General features: G+C 38.9%; 1 long non-coding RNA gene across 1 annotated transcript; it reads right to left on the bottom strand.

The window, feature by feature from the left end:
• Positions 1-3,139: 3,139 nt before the first annotated feature.
• LOC140005747 (uncharacterized) lies at positions 3,140-6,524 on the bottom strand. The gene is made up of 2 exons (XR_011813316.1): positions 6,286-6,524; positions 3,140-4,491 (listed from the first exon to the last, which is right to left on the bottom strand). It is a non-coding gene; the product is annotated as an uncharacterized lncRNA (long non-coding RNA).
• Between the last annotated feature and the right edge of the window lie 10,916 nt (positions 6,525-17,440).

The following is a 17,440-nucleotide window of genomic DNA, read 5'->3' as shown; positions in this document are numbered from 1 at the left end:
TCACTTACTTTGGGTTGATGTTCAGCAGAATTTTCGGCCCTCTATTACCCCAGAAAAACCGTGATTTCCAGCCCTTGTTTGCAGCTCAAAATGATCCTCAAGTGTCAAGCTAGGTGTGGTGCAAGTTTGGTTAATTTTGGAGATGATTTGGAGTGGTTTTGAGTGAGATTAGTGAGCAGAAATTTTGTTGCAAATGAGTTAGAGAGAGGAGGGAGCTGGCCGGCTGTTTGAAGCTCAAGAGAGAGAGAGAGTGATCAGATTTTAGCTTCCAAGAGAAGACATTAACTTGTGGCCTCAAGTCACCCATTAGTCAACTCACATTAGGGTGCGTTTGGCGCGATTAGGGCTCGATTTTCTCGCGCGTTTGGTTCACTAGTGCACTAAACCTCCAATGTATTTATATTCATGTAGATAATATTCACTCTTAATTGTCCCGAAATAAAGGTCTAAAGTCCCTCAAATAAAGTCGCGCGTGTGAAAACGCGTACCGTCAATTTTTTACGCTATAACGCGAAACCTCCGGGAAATTCTTATAACGATAGTACTAATAACTATCACTTGAGTATTTAAACATTAAAATACCGAATTTAGGTCCATTGTACATGTCTCCAATATTCCAAACTTATTGTACTCTCAAGCGGATAAAATCTTCAAGCACTATTCACTGTTTTTACTAAACGCGCTCCAGGAAATTAATTCATGAAATGAGTTACTTTAAAAATATAACGAAGTTATATTACCATGTATTTAGGTCTAATAAGACTAGAAAATATTCCTCGAGGCAAATATCCAATTAAATAATTTATTAAGCCACAAATTAGGCTAAAAAAATAATAGTTTTTACGAGTCCTCACAACCTCCCCTCCTTAAAAGAATTTCGTCCTCGAAATTCATACCTTCTGTAATCTCAGACAACTCTGAACCATGTGGTGTGTTCATGTTATGCTTTCTTTCTGATGCCATTGGTCGGTTTCTCCTTCCATTGACTTGTCGAGGGACAGTTCCATTTCCTTGTGGAGCAGTAGTTTCTCGTGGATACCTCCTTGGACAGTCATGAACTTTATGGTTGGTACTCCCACACCCCATACACTTTCGTCCCTTTAGCCAACAGTTTTCTTCAATGTGATTCGTCCTTCCACAATATCCACAAGTCGGACGAGGTGTTGTGACCTGACTGGCTTGCGAGGTTTTCTTTGATCGTGTCTGTTCTACTGAAGTCCCTCGCGACATAGTTCCTTTTGGTTCCTTTATCATGAGTGGTGCAGGAAATAACAGTCCTACTCCATCCACTTCTTTTCTAACTTTGGGTGGTGGTCCATTTCCTCCTAGTGTACTATCAGATGCATCTCTTTTCCTTGCTTGGAGAGCTCTCAGTTGAGATTTTGTGCTTTCTACCCTTTGCGCTTTTTCGAGAGCGTCACTAAATGTTTCAACCTGTGCTGCAGCAAGGGCATCTTGGATTTCCAAATCTAATCCTTGGATAAACCTTCTTATTCTCTTCCGTTCAGTAGCCACCAATTCTGGGGCATATGTAGATAACTTTGTAAAGCGTGTTTCATACTCAGCTACGCTCAAAGTTCCTTGACGAAGCTTTATAAAATCATCTTCTCTCTTTTCTTGGACAAGTGGAGGAAGAAATTTCTCATTAAATTCACGTACAAAGTTTATCCAAGTCCTTAGGGTTTGATCTCTTTCCCACTTGTTTCTTATAACATTCCACCAGGCTCGGGCTGCTCCTTCAAGTTGAAATACAGCAAAGGTGACTTGTCTCTCCTCTGTGTAATCCAAGGCATCGAATATATTTCTTATATTCTCTAACCAATTCTCAGCCACCTCTGGATCAGGTCCTCCAGCAAACTTGGGCGGGGAAAATTTTTGAAACCGCTCTAAAGCTCGATCCTCCCCTATCTCTTGGTTTCCACGTTGGTTTCCTTGTCCAACACCTTGACCTTGTTGAGCTACCAAGAGCTCCAGGATATCCGTCATGCGAGTTAAAACTTGTCCCATTTGGTCATTTCCTCTCCCAACACTTGACTCAACGTTTTGATCAATACCGGACCCATTAGCTACTCTTTCATTTCGGGGTTGTCTAGGTTGACGTCCCTTTCGTTGTCCTCTAGTTTCCATGTTCACAACTAATCTATACGCACATGCATAACCCTCACACTTAGTTAAAATTGAACTATACTCATATACCAGTAGCAACATTTAAAGAGAATGAAGTCACTTACACAAATAACATTATCACTATGCAAGTAAACACAAACTAGAGTTCATTAAATTATAAAACAAGTTATGGCCAAGTAAAGTTCATGCCAAGTCAAAGTCAATAGCAAAATAAACAAGTGATCATCACAAGTACATTCATCTTCAAGGCGCAGACTCTAAGTTCTACTCCCATCGTCTCACTATAAAAGATCACAAGTAGGGATTCACTAGATTATTGGAACTAGACGATTCTCATTCCCTAACATGCTCGATTTCAATCCCAACACAAGGATCTTTTGAGTTACAATATTTTCCATCTTCCACTCTTAATTATTGTACCATCTTAACCAAACAATTATTGGTTTCCTGCAACCATTCACATGAAATATCGATTCATTCTTATTCCCCAAAAATGGAGATATAAAGTCCTTATGGTTGCCCTCAACTCTCAAGTACTCGGGTACAAGAATCCGAAATAAGGTAATTCACAACTCGAGCCGGCCGGTCCCAAGACTAAATCACCACATTCGAGATTCCTACCCAACATACATATCAAATTCCCTCCAATTATCAAGATAAAGGTTTTACAACCTATAACATTCATGATTCACAGCTTACATTTTTTTTTTTTTGAAGGGCACTTAAACCTTTACTCAATCACATAGTAAGGACCATAACACCACTTGGTCCTATCTTGCTCCTTTGTAGAGACCACGTGAATTGGCTCTAAATTTCATTGCTACAAGCAATCATTTAACTTTCAAACCAGTCCCACAGTCCGGCATCCTAAACATTTAAGCCTAGGATACACTACAAAGATCTGAAGCCTAAGCTCTGATACCAACTGTGACGCCCCCACTTCTCCCTAAGGCGAACCAAAGGGTATCCGCGGGACGCCTGCCCAGCTCTCGCCGGGACTCACTACAATCGATCATTCAAAAGCTCGAAATACTTTAAGTAACCTCAATACATAATTAAAGTACTTCGAATATCTCACACTTACAATTATGCAGCTTTCAAGCTTAAATACAACCCAATGGAAAAGGGGTACTATAGCCATCCGTTATAATATAACTTAAAGTCTTCAAAAGAAAACAATCTAGTACTACTCACGAGCACCCTTGGTCTCGAACCCTGTAAAAGAAATCCACAACGTGGTATGAGCTACACAGCCCAGTGAGGTTCCAAGACACTCTAACAGTTCAAATAAATCAAATAAGTTGGGCATATCATACGCATGGTTCAAGGTTACACAATGGCATGTTATCATGAGGCAATAATCATTGTACAGGTAATTTGAGCATATCATAGGTATGGCACGTTTTCATAAAACGGTTATCATTATGTAAAATAAACACACATTGAAGGATACGGTGTTCCAGTGGAACTCTGTCGGTCATCTGCACCTTATGACTTCCGGATCCCCTCGGTTTGACTGGCCATCACCTTATCCCTCCAGTGGTAATACTCGAGTATACCGAAACGGTTGTCCAGGGTTCCAACCTACCCGACCGAGCCCAGTCCTGGCTCGAGTAGGTCAGTAACCGAGGCAGGGCCCAAGTTCAGCTTAGAGCTTACAACATGCACAAGTAATCAAGTAATTCGGCAAAAGGTAAAATTCATCATTTGAGTAGGTCGAGTGAGGTAAAGTACACACTCGCCTAACAATGATGGACAACTTCATATAACATGCGATTCATGATAATCAAGTGATCAAGTAAGTTGGTGATCACGTAAGCAGATAATCAAGTAAGCAAGTAGCCGAATGGATTAGAAAACGGTAAGTAAACACGGTAAACGGTAAACGGTGGTAATTACGGTTAATTGGCAGACATATGTCATTTTAATAGGCCACCATTGGCCGATTTTCACTTTTTCCACATAAGAGTCGAGGAGATTCACTCCAACCGACTTATGCTGTCATAGCATAATTAATCATTTAAACACATCATGTAGATATGCTCTCCAAACATTTCATATCTAGTATTTCAAGTAATCACATAAATATGCTCTTTAAGCATTTCATATCGAATAGTTCAAATATACATATTTCAGGTATTTCATGTCGAGTAATTCAAGTATACCTTATTCAGATATGCATGAGTGTGGTAAATACTTAACATATAGCACTTAACACTTAATAATCATGGGTTATGCATGTCATAGACTTATTCCAATTACGTATTCCTATATGGAACACTCACCTATAGCAACAAGAGAGTAATACTCAAACAAGTGTCTAGGCGTCCACTTCGAGTTCTTCTTGAAGGTCCCCTTGAGCGCCTGAGCAAATAACCATTAACTATTATACACTATCACTTAGAACTCCTACTTATCAAAGAAGGTTGTACAATCTAAAGGGAATTCATGAATTGGGCCTTAATTATTAATAATCGAGGCTCAAGAGTAAAGTTTTAAAGTCTAAAGAAAGAGACTAACATTTTTCATGAAATCGAGTTCAAAATGTTCAATCGGTATCGAGAAAAGAAGGCAAGTTTCCAAAATCTCATTTCTAAGAAATTGTCAAATTTTAGCTTTGGGTGTCAATTCTAGAAAAATCGTATCTTGCACTACGTAGGTCCAAAATTGGAAAGCTTGATACCATTGGAAACTACATTCCGAGTACTACAAGTTTCTAGAAGACACTTTTCCATGATTCGAAATGGAAGGTATTCAAAAGTTGGATCAAAGTTACTGCTGTAGAATACTAAGACAGTTTCAAGGTTGGTTTTTGGCCAATTTTGGAAATTCAGTAAAATTCACTTGTTTTGAACTAACCTTTGAAATTTGGAAATCAAATAGTGTTGCAATCCAAGAGTATAACAAAACAAGCGGATTGAGAAACGGAGTTTCGAGCACCAAGATATAGTAGCCCCAAGTTGAGGAAGATTCAAGACTGAAGAAGAATTTCCAGTTTTGAACCTCCAACACTAGAAATTTAATTGGGTATCGAAACGAACTTGGATTGGTACCAAAATTGGCAGTATTTTACTCCCATATGAAAGGTACCACTCTATCAAATTTCAGGGAAAAATACTTTCGGTAAGATAGTTAATTAGTCAACCAAAGTTCAGGAAAATTATAAGGCAATCTGCCTTGAGACTTTCATTACCCAATTCAAAACGTCTAATCAAGCAAACTATACAATCATGGTTCATTTGTGAAATAAAGGCCTAAGAAACATCCATAATGCCTTTGGTAAGTGTTTAGTATCAAGAACATCAATTAACAAGTTCACTCCAATATCTTGTTCCAAACCAGTCCAACATTAGGGTTTTTCCAAAACAGAGCAGTCCACTTGTTTCAGTCACAACTCAGTCAATTTAACTCGAAATCGAGCATGGCTTACGCCGTTGGAAAATACGTTCATAGGGGTAAAATATCACAGAAGAAATCATTTCCAAATTCGGCACCAATCTGGTTCAAAATCGGGCATCAAGTTGCTGCCTGAACACTTCATTCCAGATGAACAGAGCAACAGGACAGCGAACTTAAAACATTTGGTTCGGCTTGCTCACAAAGAATCAGAACGTGCATTATATACCAAATTAAAGCCAGGAATGTCTAGTTTCCAACGCCACCAACGGCACATGATTTCGACATCCGAGGACAGAGTTATAGCCAAAATACTACCACTGGTCAGAATCATACGCGAACAGTTTTCCAGATTGCTAGTTTCTCAAGAAAAATTCATTTGCTCAATCAAACCTCAATATTTTCCAATGAAATTTTTCACACATCTAATACATCCTATAAACATCTAATTCAAGCCATTAAACCATTAAAAATTGGCCTGGAAATGGCCGAACATGGCAGGGGCAAAATCGGAAGTTTTTGCTTCTTACACCCAATGAAGTTTCTACTAATTACCCACCACTAATGCATCATTATAACCACTAAACCAACAATATAATCACCATCAATCATCACATCAGCAACAATAACCCAAGTGTGGGAATTCCAAGAGCCCACTATCACATTTTTACACCATACACAAGCTAACCAAATGCATGCATGAACTTAACAAGGTAAGATAGCTTCCAAACTTCAAGTTTTCAAGAGTGGATCATCACTTACTTTGGGTTGATGTTCAGCAGAATTTTCGGCCCTCTATTACCCCAGAAAAACCGTGATTTCCAGCCCTTGTTTGCAGCTCAAAATGATCCTCAAGTGTCAAGCTAGGTGTGGTGCAAGTTTGGTTAATTTTGGAGATGATTTGGAGTGGTTTTGAGTGAGATTAGTGAGCAGAAATTTTGTTGCAAATGAGTTAGAGAGAGGAGGGAGCTGGCCGGCTGTTTGAAGCTCAAGAGAGAGAGAGAGTGATCAGATTTTAGCCCTCCGGGAAATTCTTATAACGATAGTACTAATAACTATCACTTGAGTATTTAAACATTAAAATACCGAATTTAGGTCCATTGTACATGTCTCCAATATTCCAAACTTATTGTACTCTCAAGCGGATAAAATCTTCAAGCACTATTCACTGTTTTTACTAAACGCGCTCCAGGAAATTAATTCATGAAATGAGTTACTTTAAAAATATAACGAAGTTATATTACCATGTATTTAGGTCTAATAAGACTAGAAAATATTCCTCGAGGCAAATATCCAATTAAATAATTTATTAAGCCACAAATTAGGCTAAAAAAATAATAGTTTTTACGAGTCCTCACAGATTTTTCTAGTATTGGAGAGTTTTTAGAAAATTAAGAATATATATTGGACGTGGGACCCGCTAGTGCGAAAAGTTCGGAAAAATTCGGCCAATAAGGTTAAGTTTCGGATATTGTGTAAAATTTATCGGGTGTTAAGAGATAAGTAGAGAGTGAGATTGATTGATGTGAGAGGAAAAAGAAAGATAAGATTTCATTAATGTAGGTGACAAGTGTCACCACTACATTGGTTTTGACTTAAGAGTTACTATTCACTATTTTGACTTTTGACCAAAAATTGGTTAAATATCTCAAAAATGCACAAAAAATTACCATTTCTTACCTCTTGTTGGCCGAACCTCTTGTGCAAGGAAGGAAGAAGAAACTCTTCAAGTTCTAGCTACTACTTGGTGCAAATCACCGAAAAACATTTGCTTACATCCATTTCTACTCCATAAAAATCTTTCTAGTTGGTGATAGAGGTTGTTTGGTGAAGTTTTCTTGAAGAGCTAGGGTGGTCTACAACTCCTCTTCTCTTATTTCTTAGGTAAGTGATGATTAAACATTCTACTACACTTATTGATGCTTATATGGTGCTTAATGGGACCTAAAGTGATGGATTAAGTGACTTGTTTCTTGATTGGAAGTGTTTTGGTGGAGTTTTCAATTTTATGATGAATTTTTTGGTTTCATATGATCTTGATGGTGTGGTTGTTTTTGATGGTTGGTAATAAGGGGATTTAGCTCTAGTAGGTGCATATGATAGGAAATTGCAATCAATTTTGAATTTGGAAGAATTTCTGGAAAATTAGGGTTCTTGGTTGAACATTCTGTCCGAAATTTTAGGTCATATATAGAGGCCGAATTGGACTTTGATCAAAACATGAAAGTTGTAGGTATTGATGATTTTGAAGTGCCTACAAAATTTCAGGGCATTTGGAGTAGTGTAGAGTGAGTTATGCCGTTTTTACTGTTGCTGTTCTGGGTGAACAGAATGTACGAACTGCGATAGTAATTGTCTATTTTGACTGGCATTGGTTTGGATTTTGAAGTTGGTGTCTTCTGATGAAATGTAGCTGGATGTCTTAGCTAGCTTATGCCTTTGGAATTTCGGCATTTGGACTTGTATAGACTGAGTTGTGTTCATTACAGTTTTGTGTGTTTTGCAAACCTGTTTTGGTAATTCTGGTTTAGTATTTGGCACATTTTACCTAGTTGTGCTAGGATTTGGACTGAGAGGCCTTCTACATTGTTGTAGCCCTGTCTTTTAGCTTCGAGATGGTGGGTCTTACGCCCTCATCCGATAAGCGTAGCGCATTTTGTGCCATTACCGCATACGGAGGCCAAACCTGTTTTTGTTGATTGATCAAATGAGTTATATTTTCTGATTTTCTGGTTTGCTATTATGCTTATATATGTATATGAAACCCTATTGGGGTTGTGATTGGCATGGATTTATGATTCGTTATCGAGTCTCATTGTACTTGTTTGCATGTTTTAAGGCTTACTCTTATTCCGGTCATTTCCTAGCTAACTTTTGTACTTGTATTGCTTTGAGCCTAGTGAACGGCTTTTGGGAAATGAGATGACTTTTGTGTGAGGTTTTGGGACTGATTTGAGGAAATCATGAAGCCTTAATGGCTGGAAAAGTAAGAAATTGAGGGGAAATGCTGTCCGATTTTCTAGGCCGTTTGGTTCTTTAAGTTGGATTTGCCTTTTGATGGAAATGAAGGGCTTTTGGGTTGTTGACCCTAGGTCTTCATGTTATCTTTTGTTTCCAAGAAAATCATGTTTTTGCACCCTTGCATTAGTATTTTTGGGCAAGGCGTACGACGTGTAGTCGAGCCTCACTTGTGCATTCCGTTTACTCGATTTTGGATATGAAACCTTCAATTGGTTTATTTTGATTATTTTAGGGTTTCTTGGCGATTAAGGCCAATCTGAAGTAAAAACTTTTGAAGTTGAGCCGGTGAGTGTACCACTCCCCTCCATTGCTATTTAACTTGATTTATGCTCTGCAATCTGTTTATTTGTTCGAGACGAGGGTGTACTTTATCACACTCGTTCTCTAGTCTGTTCATATGCCAATTTACTATGCAAAATTTGAATCTGTTATCTGTGTCTGCATCTGTTCGGATTTCTATGACCTATGAGCTCAATCCTGTGGCTAAGTTATTCGAGTCGGGCCGGCAAGGGCCTGGACGATTAGATAACGAACCACGGTAGTCTGTTCGGGGATTTTGGGTATTGAGACCCTTGATTCCGGGTATACTCGAGTATTACCATTTTGTTCGTTTGAGGTGAGCGGGCCCGGTAAAGGGGTGTTTGGTGGACGGAATTCGGTGATAAGAGGGGTCTACGGACGCATTGGTTCTATATACGTTGACGGAGAGTCAACCGGTTTGGATCAAGTATTGCGCTGGAAATTTGGCTCCTGAGAGCCACCCGTATCCTTCTGATTTGAATCATTGGTTCCTTTGCTTTACATCTGACATGTGTATCTGATTTGTTAAATGTGAAATGCCATGATTTTAATGCTATCTGTTTGGTACCTCATTGAGCGCAAGCTCACCCCTTTCCGTTCCTTTTATTTTCCTTACAGGAAAATAAACCCTTTTGGTCTGGATTTGACAAATGGCTGCCAAATTGAGCTAGTTGAACATATCTTTTGTATAGCTCATGTATTAAAACCCTAAGTGTACTTTTGGGGCGTTTTCTCTTTTGATTTGGCAAACCGTGTGTATATATTAACTTTTGAAAACTTTTGTATGTCATTTTGATTTGTAAACGCTAAAGTTCAGATGTGAATGTTGTTGGCTATTTCGGTTGGGTTCTGACGGGTCGGTCACTATTCATGGCCGACTTCGGATTTCATTTTTTTTAAATTTTGGGTTATTTTACCATTTTGACTCGTTTACGCTCGTTCGTAAGTTCCGGATCGCTATAGATAGTTCTAGTCTGCATCGTGAGTCCTGGCGAGAGCTGGGCAGGCAGTCCGCTCACCCCTTTGGTTCGCCTTAGGGGAAAGTGGGGCTGTTACAATTTTCCTGTAAGGAAAACAAAAAGGAACGGAAAGAGGTGAGCTTGCGCTCAATGAGGTACCAGACATATAGCAGTAAGAAACATGGAACTTCATATTCAATTAATCACATATGTGCATCAAATAAAGAAGTGAACAAACACCATAGACAGAAAGGATACGGGTGGCTCTCAGGAGCCAAATTCCCATTCGCTTCACCGAAACTTGATTGAAATAACAGTTGACACTCCGTCAACGTTACAGAAGTAACCAATACCGTAGACTCCACTTTCTTCGACTCCTTCCACCTCACATACCCCCACCGGGCCCGAAATCCAATCAGATCAGAATGGGTAATACTCGAGTATACCGGAATCAAGGGGTCTCAATACCCAAAGATCCCAAAACAGACTACCGTGGTTTGTTATCTAATCAACCAGGCCCTTGCCGGCCCGACTCGAGTAACTGGCCACAGGTGTTGAGCTCAGAGGTCACAGAAAGGTCGTTGGATACAAGCTTCCAAACGACGTCAGAATAGATACAGATCCAGATACAGATAACAGATTGTGACAGCCCCACCTTCCCCTAAGGCGAACCAAAGGGGTTAGCGGACTGCCTGCCCAGCTCTCGCCAGGACTAACGGTGCAGTTTAGAGCGATCTATTGCGTTCCGGAACTTATAACGCGCGTAAACAAGGCAAAAGGGTAAAATAACCCAAAATAAAAAAAAATGAAATTCGGAGTCGGCCATAAATAGTAACCGACCCGTCAGAACGCAACCAAATATCAAACAAACATTCCCATCTTGAACTTTAGCAATTACAATCCAAAGTGACATACAAAAGTTTCCAAAAGTTAATATATACACGGTTTGCCAAATGGAAAGTGAAAACGGCCCTAAAGATACATTTAGGGTTTCACTTCAAATACAATACAAAAGAGATATACATCTAGTTCATTCGGCAACCATCTATCAAGATTCATTCCAAAAAGAGTCATATTCCTGTAAGGAAAACAAAAGGAACGGTGTGAGCTAATTGCCCAGTGAGATACTATCACTTACGCAACCAAGTGCATATAAGCATCAAACTTTCATTCAATATAGTAAAATAAGCAAAGGTACACGTCAAATATGGTGATAAAAGGATACGGATGGCTCTCAAGAGCCCTTTCCTCGTTCGCATTTCTTGATCGGATGTCATTGACTCTCCGTCAATGTTCAAAAGTAACCAACCGTAGACTCCACTTTACTCCCACTCCTTCCACCTAACATACCCCTACCGGGCCCGAAATCAAAACACTTGCACTTTGGTATTACTCGAGTATACCGGAATCGAGAGTCTCGCATACTACAAGATTCCATATAACTTTACCCAAGGTTCATTAATTGGCACGACCAAGCCCTCGCCGGCTCGATTCAATCAACTACCAATGGGGTTGAGCTCAATGATAACATTTGTAGTCGTTGGATACTCGTCCAATCAATTCACTTTCATTTCATTTCATGTAACATGTCATGTAACATTCCAATAACATGACAACAATGATATAAGGCATATAAGTGAGAGTGATAAAGTACACTTTCACTTCAATCAAGTCACATTCAATTCACTTCAAGCAATTTACATTCAAAGCCATATAGTAACATACAAGTGAGTAGTACTCACCAAGGTCAGTGCAGATACCTCCCAAAAGAGAGCTTTAATCACCAAGAAACCCTAAAATAATCCAAGGAAAACAATTGAAGGTTCCACTTTCAAAATCGAGTATACAGAATGCACATGTGAGGCTCGACTACCAGTCGTATGCCTCGCCAAATAATTACTTAAGCAAGGGTGCAAAACATGATTTTTGGTAACGAATAGGTAACATGAAGACCTAGGCTCAAACAACCCAAAAGCCCTTCGTTCAAATCACAAGTAAATCCAACTAGCCTTCAAGAAAAATTTCGGCAACATATCCCTTGTTTTTACCTATTTTCCAGCCATCACGGCTTCATTATGTCCTCAAATCAGTCCCAACATCTCGTACAAAATAATCTCATTCCCAAAAGCCGTTCACTAGGCTTAATGGCATTCAAGTACCAAATTTAGCTAGGAAATGACCGGATATGGAAGTCAAGCCCTAAACTAGTCAAATAAATACAAGAAGACTCGATTATAAGTCATAAACCAATTCTACATACTACCAAAATAGGGTCCCCTAAGCATACACAAACAATAGAGGAAACCAGAAAATTCGGAAATGTAACTAGCTTTGGCCCTGAAAAAAACAGTTTTTGTCCTCATTTTGCGGTAATGGCACCAATTTCACTACGATTATCGGATGAGGGTGCAAGACCCACCATTTCAAAGCTAAAAGACAGGGATACAACATCACAGAAGGTCACTCAACCCAGTTTTGAGTGAAAACAGGTCAAAAATGCAAGATACTACATAAAAAACGTAAAACAGATTCACCAAAACGTATTCTAGCGGAAACATCATAACTCAGGCTCTCCAATTCCAAATCCAGAAATTCCAAAACCATCTGAAAGCTAAGAAACAGGGATAAATTTCATCAGAAGGCCTCAACAACCAATTCGGAAGCAATTCCAGCCAAAAAAACCCATTACAGGCGCAGTTCTTACATTCGGGTAAAACCAGAACAGCAATAGTAATTTCGACTTTTCTCATTCTACACTACTCTGATTGACCTGAAATTTTGTGGGCACCTCTAAAATGTCATTCCCTACAACTTTCATGTTTTAAGTCAAGGCCAATTCTGTGACGCCCCGAAAATTAGGGTTTTCATTTTATGGATCTTTTGTTGGACGAGCGGAGGAGCGCAGCTTTTAAACTTGGAAAAGAAGAAAAAATTTTGGAAATGTGAAGGGGACCAAATCCGGCCGGAAATCCGGCCAGTTTCTGGCCGGATAGCTGGCCGGATTGCCCAGCCGTTTTGAAAAAATTTTTGATCAGCCACTGCCTTGAATCCGGCCAAGAATCCGGCCGGAAATCCGGCCAGATTCCGGCCGGATTCTAACGTGGCACAGCCGGTCAGAAGCTTTGACCGGCTGTTTGCTCCCTTTTTATTCCACTTTTACAACCAAAATATCTCATTTTTCTTCCCTGGTTCTTCCGTGAGCTTTTAAAGGAAAAACCTCTTCAATTTTCTAGTTGCAATTTCTACCAAAATCTTGTGATTTCACCGATGGTTTTGGAAAATATTTCACACAAGGGCTCACTAGGGTGGTTCAAAGCTTTTGATGGATTGGTTTTCAAGGGGAAGCTATAAGTTGATAGTTCTCTTGAATTTGAGGTAAGATTGGATATGCAAGTTTCCTTTGGTTTTAATATTGGTTAATTAATGATTTGTGGTGGCCATGTGTATCATTTTGTGGAGTATTTTGTGGGTTTAAGGAAATTATGGTGAATTTCTAATGTATTGAGCATTTTCTGATTTTATATAATAGGCATGATTAATGTTGGATTGATGGTTTGAATTGGTGATAAATGAAGCTCTTATGCGTTAATTGTGATCGATTGCAGAAAATTTATGTTTGTAGTGTGATTTCCGGTTTCTAGGGTTTCAAATTGGGGATTTTTCCAAGGATGACTTATAAGCTTTTGATTGGCTTTGATTGAAGGAAGTTATGGCTTAATTGAATGTATGGTATTGTGTATGAACCACATGGGTGACTATGGTTAATTGTTATGAGAATTGGTATTTGAATGGTAGGTTGGAAATGTGTAAAATCTAGGGGTTATGCCGCCCAATTTTTGAGAGTATGTGTTTGTTTTGACTTTGAATTGATCTTGATTCATTTTATGGAAATTCTTGTGAGTTGGCAATTGGGAGGATTAAGTTCTATATTACTTCATTCTTGTTTTGGCTTGTACATGATTTGTATAGGCTAGTCTCATGTTAAGTGGGGATTCTAGTCCTTAATTGTGATTCGTGATGGTTATATGCAACGGTTGGGTCAAGAAGGGTAATTTCAGTTTTTCCCTGTTTCTGGACTGAACTTGGACTGTCATTTTCTCTGTCCTGTAGACCGAATCAACTTTTGCTTAAAACATGGAACTTGTAGATATATGAGTTGACTACTTGCCTGCAAAATTTCAGATTTATTGGAGTACTGTGGCTTGTGCATTGACCGAAATACCCATGACTGCCCCGTAACCCCTGTTTTATGACAGTTTTCGTTCTTTCTCCTAGATTTCGATATTTGACCCTGAAATTGTACGTTTTGACTTTGGAAGTCTTCATAAGAAATGTTGGCATATGTCTTAGCTTCGTAACGCCATAAGATTTGTTTCGATCGGATAAGTGTAGCTTTACTTATGATTAAAATGCCAACAGGTGGCAGGAACTCGTTAAGTTTAGAATTCCTCTTATTTGACTTGATATTGTAATCTAGGATGCTAACTTGAGCAAGGTCATGATGTATGCTGGAAAAGGTTCGTGTGCCGTGGTTGGTGAGTGAACCTTAACTATTTCTTTGAAAGTTACTTTTGAACTCAATCTTGCATTGATTACACGATTGCACCTCATTGTGTATGTGTGTGTGCCATCGCATTTTGGCTCCGATGAGATCTTGGGAAAATCTTGTGCTTAGAACTAACGTCTCCACTACTGTTTATGCATCTTTTGGAGCACGATGGCTCTTTATGTCTGTTTACCTGTTACTTGATTTAAGGGAACGTTGGATATTTAAGTACAAGGATTTCACTGGCTCCAAAGAGCAATATACGCATCTTTGATCACTGAATCATGACATCATTTACATGCACTACTGTAAAGTTTATTTGATTATTGATTTTACTGTTCACTCGCTGAGCTTCTAGCTCACCCCCAAATGTTTTCTTCTCCCCACAGGAATCGAGGCAAAGGAAGCGCCTGTATTTCATTATTTGTGTGCCGGAAGACATGTAACTTGTATAGTTTAGATTTGGATTCGTTTGTGTAATAATTGAGCTAGGGTGATTGTTTGAATTGGGATGGACGGATATCTCTTGTACACATTGAGTTTTGATGTAATTTGTTATAAAGTTTGGGCTTGCCTTGATATTTGGGTTTGACTTTGGAGGTAAATGTGAGATTTTATCTTGTATTTGCTTGAGGACTGTAGTGATCGACTGAGTCCCGGCGAGAGCTGGGCAGACGGCCCGTTGACCCCTCTGGTTCGCCTTTGGGGAAAATGGGGTCGTTACAAATTCGGCCATTAACTAGGACCTAAAAATTCGGGCAGAATGCTCCCTCAAGAACCCTAATTTTCTGAAATTTCTTCCAAACCAGAAATTGGTTGCAATTAATCACTTTTTCCACCTCCTAGAGTCAATATATACCATTTCTAATCATCATAGATAGCCACACAATCATGCTTATATTAAAACAGAAAAATCCCCAAAAATAATAAAACTTCATCATTTCAACCACAAATCAAGAAATAATCCATAAACTTGCATCTCATACTACCACTAAGCATGATTTAAGCATCAATTAAAGGAGGAGGGTGGTTCTTCACAACTTACCTTAGAAACAAGAGAGAGAGAGCTATTGGTCACCTTAACTTTCCAAAAAACTTCACACAACAACTCACCAACACTTCCTTAAGTGGTTTTATGGAGCAAAATCAAGGTTGGATGGTTGGTTTTGGTGATTTCGAACAAGATTGAAGTGTTTTCTTCCTTGTGCTTGGAGTAAGAGAGAGAGAAAGAGAGGGCCGGCCACTTCTTGATGATTTTTGAAGATTTTTGGTCATTTTTAAGCTATTTTAACCAAATTGGTAAAAGGATGAATAGTGTTCAAAAAGGTCAAACCACTCCTATGGTGACACTTGTCACATTTTATTAAATGCTCACCTACCTTGTCTCTCTTATATCAATCCACTTAGCACCCTCTACTTATCTCTTAACACCCGGTAAATTAATTCCAGTATTCAAAACTTAACCAATTTGGCCGAATTTTTCCGAACTTTTCGCACTAGTGGGTCCCACGTCCGGTATACGCTCTTAATTTCTCAAAATCCATTTAATACTAGAAAAATCATCTAAAAACTATATCTGCTCATAAAAATTATCTAGAAAATTTTTCGGATACAAAAAGTGCAGAAAACAAGCCATTGAATATAATAAAACCCGAAAATGAAATTACGGGCTCTCACACAGATACAGATACAGATAGCAGATTCAGATACGCACTCAAAATTGGCATATGAACAGACAAGAAAATGAGTGTGATAAAGTACACCCTCGCCTCCTTTTTTTCAAAACAGTATTTGGCTCCAACAGTCATAAATCAAGTATTTCAGATATTCAGATATTTCACATAACGGGTAGCAGGTAGTGGAACACTCACCGGTTCAAGTACGGATACTTCAAAAATTTTCACTTCAGATTGGCTTTAATCACCAAGAAACCCTAAAATAATCCAAGGAAAACAATTGAAGGTTCCACTTTCAAAAATCGAGTATATGTGAGGCTCGACTACCAGTCGTATGTCTCGCCAAATAATTACTAAAGCAAGGGTGCAAAACATGAATTTTTGGAAACAAAAAGGTAACATGAAGACCTAGGCTCAAACAACCCAAAAGCCCTTCGCTCAAATCACAAGTAAATCCAACTAGCCTTCAAGTAAAATTTCGGCAGCATATCCCTTGTGTTTACCTATTTTCCAGCCATCATGGCTTCATTATTTCCTCAAATTAGTCCCATCATCTCGTACAAAAATAATCTCATTCCCAAAAGCCGTTCAGTAGGCTTAATGGCATTCAAGTACAAAATTTAGCTAGGAAATGACCGGCTATGAAAGTCAAGCCCTAAACTATTCAAATAAACACAATAAGACTCGATTACAAATCATAAACCAATGCCAAATACTACCAAAATAGGGTTCCATAAGCACACACAAGCAATAGAGGAAACCAGAAAAATCCGGAAATGGAACTAGCTTTAACCCTGAAAAAAACAGTTTTTGACGTCATTTTACGGTAATGGCACCAAAGGCACTACGATTATCGGATGAAGGTCCAAGATCCACCGTTTCGAAGCTAAGAGATAGGGTTACAATATTACAGAAGGTCACTCAACCCATTTTCAAGTGTAACCAGGTCAAAAATGCAATCTACTACACCAGAACCGCAAAAACAGATTCACAGAACGCATTCTAGTGAAAATATCATAAAACAGCCTACATAAGTCCAAATCCAGAAATTCCAAAGCCATATGAAAGCTAAGAAATAGGGCTACATTTCATCAGAAGACCTCAACAACCAATTCGGAAGCATTCCTAACCAAAATAACCAATTACAGAAGCAATTCCCAAATTCGGGTAAAACCAGGACAGCAAGGGTAATTTCGACTTTTCTCAAGCTACGCTACTCCGATTGACCTGAAATTTGGCAGGATCCTCTAAAATATCATTCCCTACAACTTTCATGTTTTAAGCCAAGGCCAATTCGGCCTCTAACTATGAGCTACAAAACCGGGCAGAATGAAGAACAATGAAACCCTAAGTTTTCAATTTCTTTCCAAAACAGCAATTGCTTGCAATTAACCACTTTTTCCACCTCCTAGGTC

Source organism: Coffea arabica, chromosome 4e, assembly GCF_036785885.1.
Source record: "Coffea arabica cultivar ET-39 chromosome 4e, Coffea Arabica ET-39 HiFi, whole genome shotgun sequence".
Classification (NCBI taxonomy): Eukaryota; Viridiplantae; Streptophyta; class Magnoliopsida; order Gentianales; family Rubiaceae; genus Coffea; species Coffea arabica.
This window is presented reverse-complemented; position numbering and strand designations above follow the sequence as displayed.